Raw genomic sequence first — 6,000 nt, 5'->3', positions numbered from 1 at the left:
TTAGATTGAACACAAAACATGTATATACTTGGGAGAACTCTGCACAGGCAGTTGACAGATCTTGATCCATCAAATGCTTTCCTGTGGTCAGCTTGAGATTATAACATTCTCTTGCACAGCTGTGGTTAGCAAAGTCTGGCTGTGTTCTCCATACAAGTACAGAGCTAGAAGCTCTACAACTTTTTGTTTGAAATTAAATGAGTTCCTTGTATAAGATTCTGAAAAGGCTTCATTATCCACCATGCCAATTGCCACGTACTTTGGTAAGTGACTCAGAAACACATTTTTTGATTGCATATTTGTATCCCTGTTGGCATGCTAAACTTTCATATGTATCCTTTTTATAGGATAGTTAACATTGGCTGATTTGAGGGTGTGAGCAGGTCCTAATTTTACAGCCTGTGAGATTTATCACAGATAGGAGCAATGCTGCCATTTATGTTTACTTTGTAACATTCTGTATCTCCAGATATTAAGATGGGGTTCAGAACAATTCTGCTTAACAGCCTGCAGTTTGCATTTTTTCAAAAAAAAAAAAAAAAAAGTCCCAGAAGTTTCAGGTGATAACAGTTCAGCTCCCAGACATATAGCCTTTCTGTTTATTATTATTTTTTTAAACCTTCATTCTGTGAAGTGTAGCTTTGTTAAAAAAAAAAAAATTGAGAACGAGGAGTCTCCTGACTATAACTGAGCAGGCCTTCTAAGAAAGCTGTTTAGGGGTAGCAATTTGAACTCTGTCATATTATAAGGTTCTCCAGGGTGATATCTTAATGTGAAAGTATACTGATTTTTAGGTCGTTGACAAAGGTCACCTTAGCATTTGGCGGTATGTTGGTCCCATCAGCTTTCACCATTTTGCATCTTGGGTGCAGAAGATTGTTTTTCAAGTCAAGATCTCCTGCTCATTTCCATCTATGAGAAATTCTAGTGGTGAAACTTTAGAAAAAGCTGAGACAGGGGCATCTTTAACATATATAGTGTTTGCTTGTTTTTCTTTTTTTTTTTGATTGTACAGTAAATGGGTCCAATTCAGATTTGATGCACTCGTTAGACATTTTATGTACAAAAGTCACTTGCTTTAAACAATTTTTATTTTTTTGCTTGTGTTAGTCTTGATGTTCAGGTGACACAAAGTGCCTTAAGAACAACACACCTTGTCTTTTTGACAGTCACTCCATCATGTGCCCTTAGTGGTCTCGTGCAATTTTGTTTTTCTTATCCCCATAAGCTCTGCACCCTTCCGTTTCTCCCACTGCTGCATACTGCATGTTATATTGTTCTGATAAATGTTATTTTACAGCATTTTTTGTGGCTGATTTAATACATGGTTTGGATATGTCTAAACCTCTTTTTAGTACCGGTAAAGCTCTTCTAAACAAGCCATGAAATATCCTCTCGACTCAGCCTCCATATATCAAGGAGCAGCCTGAGAACACAGGTAAGTTTCTACATGCTTGTGATTAGTAATATTGGATGTAAGAATTTGTCCATTTTTAAGAACACTGTAAAGAATGATTTGTCTGACCATTTCATGTCAATGTACTGTGTGTAGTAGCCCCACTACCATCCAGCAGTGCCCCTCTAGTATCCAGCTCCATAGTGTTCTTGATGGAGTGTACATCTGTGAAGAAACTGTCTACACACCCCTTGAATTCAACTTCTTTAGAATTCATGCAACCTTGCAGGTGATGAAAAGGTGAAATAAGCCGTGCAGGGTGTTTTTTCTACTCGACCAAAGACGTTTCCCGAGGGCTTTCAGCGTAAAATGTAATGAAATTTAATACATTTTGAAATATATTAACTTATTGAATTTTTTTTTACTATTATTCGTTATTTACTATTAACTAGCAAATACCAATCTAATTTGATCAGCAAAAAATAAATAAAAATGATTGGATTTTCGATGGACCACCTTCTGAGTGTGCAGCAGTAACTTCTTTAGCTGTCTGACTGACCCACTGTGACTACCAAAGCTCACTCATTCTTTAAAGCAGTTTGAAAAAGATGTGCCTCCACTTTTTAGGCAGTTTAATTGCTCTATGTATCTGAGCTTTGGACCTCTGAAACTCCAAAAACCACCGTTTGCAGTCATTTTGATTTGTACTATACATTGATGTATAGCCATATAATTTATAAAGAAGGATAATGCAAAGGTGGTCATTGAGTGTAGTATGCTGTTCTTGTGAACCTTTGGTAGCTGCCTTTAGTTCCATTAATGTGTTCAGGCCTCACAAGTAAAATCTAACCCTTGGTTCCTATTGAAATCTGTTTGCAAAAGTCTTACAAAATCCTTAGGTACAACAAGGTATTCCTATGATGTCAGTATTACTGCTTTGAAACTTTTCTCTTATGTTTATTAAGCTCTTCTGCAACACTTTCTATTTAAATATGGTAATTCACAGGCAGACATAATAAAAGTTATCTATGTAGATTAATAATGTTATACTGTGGATGTATTGAGGAGATAGTCATACTGCAACTGTCATACTGATGTCCGTGTGATAGTGCTGTTTTTCATTTTTTAATTAGTTTCTACTTTGTTTTTGATGTATTTTAACATATCCTTATATGTGACAGTTCTATATTTCGTTGGTGGTATAATCTGTTCTTGCATTTTGCCTTGAGAGTTGTTGTGTTGCTCCATGCCTGCACTTGGTGAGGAGTGCTGTGCAAGAACAAAGTAAATTGTATTGTATTGCTGAGGTGGCCATGTTAGATTGCTCTGTGAAGAAGATTGTGTTCTGTTTTGTGTGTGTTGTACGTGCCCCATTTTTCATACCCAATGCACTCCAAACCTACTGAATTGTGCTTCTGAAGATATCTTTCTTTTGTTTGGGCATTTTTTTCGTGCCTTCTTAGAGAGTCAAGACTGGTGGGGCTGTCAAAAAACAGCAGCTATTAAAGCCCACTGAAACATTACTTATGTGATTTTGGGCTATACAAGAAATAAACTTGTCTTACACTACATTTACAGAGCACATGCTGGCCTGGTCAGAACAAAGTCTTGGGCTCATGTCTTGGAGGGTACCAACCAGGAGCTGGAACAATGTAAACCGTAGCAGCTTGGTGGTCAGATTTTCCAGTAGTTCTGAATAATGTGTCCTAAAACTTGAAACTTCATCTGACAATTGCGTAACCTATTGTCTGCTAACAGCATGTAAACAGTTGTTCCATTCTGGGCCTGTAAAACACCTTGGGATGATCATCATGATATAAAGATTCTTTAAAAAATGACTTCTTTGTCTTAAATGAATAGACAATTGTGTTTCTCCACTTACATTCCAGCACTTTGTAACTTTCAGTAACAGACTGCTTGTTAAAGTAAATGATTTACAGCTACAATTTGGTTTTATATTCATATCACATAGGAATTCTATACACCCGCCAGACATTCTACATTATCTCTATGGGGACTCCAGTATTTAAGGAACAAATATTAACAAGTCAAATAATTTGTGAGATCTGTCCAGAAGACTAGGATTCAAGGCAAAGTAGCATCAAAGCCAGATTAATAATATGTAGAATTTCCAAAGTATCACAAATGATAAAGTTAAATTTGTGAGTCAATTTGAGGAAGAACAGTTTAAAGATAAAATAGTAATTCTTTATAAACTCTTGAGAAACAGACTTCTTTTCAGTGACTGGAGTCCTCGGTCATCTAAAAAATAACCGCGCAATTCTTAGTAGCAAGAAATTAAGAAAAATTAGTCAGGAATGAAATAATTTCATACAGAATGCAGTGAATGCCTTCACTTATCAGTAACACAATTTCAACAGAACTACAGGACAACAACAACATTTAAATGTCAGAGCTCTTATACTGTACAGTAACATTGATATAAATTTTAATGAACAAAATTACAAATCATGTACCTCATAATGTACAGGTATATTATTTACTGTTGCCATTTAGTGAACAGAACATTACACTTTAACATTTATAAGTTTTGTTTGTGTAATTTCTATACCAAAATCATTAACACTTGATACTGTCTTTTTCATTAGGATTCCTTTATTCACTGTAGTAAACACAGTCATGTAGTGTAATCTATTTGATAAATGTCAACCAAAATAAAGTAATCAGCTGAAAGCAATTTGCATGTCTGCATTAGTGCCAGAGGCTTATGATTTTCCTTCATTCATCTATCATGAAATGGTTTTGTTCGCCAAGATACACAATGCCCTAAAATTGCTGACATATGGAGACCAAGTACAAAAAGCCCCCCATTTTTCCTTGCTTGTACATGAAACAAACTTTTATTTGTTTAAAGACCACAGAGTATTTTTAACTATTAAGAACAATACTTGTGGGCATAATGTATTATTTTCTTTGTTTATAAAAAAAGATTGCTTGCATTAAAATATTTTAATCCTTGCAAGCCATTCTAATATGAACACAAAATTTTCATGACATTTCCAAAAGACTTGCATGATATTATTCACCAAAACATACACTATAATTTGGAATCAAATGATTAGGGAACAAATTTAGATGTTAAAAAAGTGCTGCTATGTCTAATTTTAAGCTGTTCAGCTATTATCTTTGATGGTGGCTATGAATCAATCAAGTCATGTTAGGCTAACATGCACGGTTTGTCTTAATCAATGACATAACCCATAGGCAGGGTGTAATTATATCTACTGTGTTTTTAATTTATAAGTGTAAAACCTGAATCTTTGTGGCGCCTACCATGCCACCCATGACAACTTCATAATCTACTTTTCTTTTATATGTGACGCTGTTTCACAACCAGAGTTATAAAATAAACTCCAGTAGGATATGAGGCTATGTTACGGTTTAAGGCAGGGGTGTCCAACTCCGATCCTGGACAGCTGCAGTGTTGCTGTAGGTTTTCACTATAACCTTTTCCTTAATTAGTGACCAGTTTTTGCTGCTATTTAACTTTTGACTTAATTTTAATTGATTTCTATTTAAAACTAGCAAAATGTTCCCAAAGCAAGAGCATAACAGAAACAGGTCAATACCAAACCATCAAAATAAAAACACTTGGACATGTATGTCTAGTGCCCACTGTTTTACTGATGCAGATTTAGTACAAGTCCTTCTTGTGGAATGTTTTATAATTGTCACCAACACACACTCGTGTCACCATTGGGACAGCAGAAGCATGTTTCTTTGGGCACTTTTCTTATTTTGTTTCTGTTGCTTGAACATAAGAGGGTGGAATGTCAGTGCCTGACCTGTATGATCTATGTGTTATTGCAGGCTACCATAGCACAGAGTTTAGTGACTTCCAGATTTCCCTGACAAGATCATTGAGAGCTGCTGCGTTGTAAACAGTGCTTAGAGGGCTAATGTCTTGCTTATCCTTGTACTTGATTGTGATTATTTTACCTTGTTGTCATGCAGCTACTGTCGCACCATAGTGAAGCTTCATACGAGTGAATACACAATGCATACCACAGCGGTTCAGTTGTCTGACATATCATACACCAATTTACATCATCACTATCACGAGATTTGAGCAAAGGTCCAGTTTCAGTTTGTTCTAAAACTGCCTTTACGGCTTTTTTGTTTGCCACTGTGTTTTTTGTCAGAAGCTCCGCCCTGCTCGTGAATATTGAAGTCACCTTAGAGGAGCCATGAAGTGTTAGAAAGTATACTTATATAATATTTTGGCAGCATGATGCTGTGAAAACAGAAATAAGCTATTTTCTCTCCTTTACATTTCTGCAGTATTAGGCTACTTTAGCCATTTGTTGTTTGCTTTATTCCAGTTCCATATGGATTGTTAATTTGCAGGTTAAAGTGCAGATTGTTGAGTACATCTGATCAAAAAATATAAGTATCTCTCAAAACTGTTCATATTCACTATCTGGTTTTGTTTTTGCTTGGTTTTAACAGGACATTCCTATAGGCTTGTACTAAAATTAAATATTATATCTAAACCCACTAAGTCTACAGTTCTTTTTGATTGCAACACAAAATTTTATTAAATAATATTTCTAACCATACCATAATTACTAAAACCATTATAA

This window comes from Erpetoichthys calabaricus, chromosome 9, assembly GCF_900747795.2.
Source record: "Erpetoichthys calabaricus chromosome 9, fErpCal1.3, whole genome shotgun sequence".
Lineage (NCBI taxonomy): Eukaryota > Metazoa > Chordata > Cladistia > Polypteriformes > Polypteridae > Erpetoichthys > Erpetoichthys calabaricus.
Note: the sequence above shows the minus strand (reverse complement) of the source record.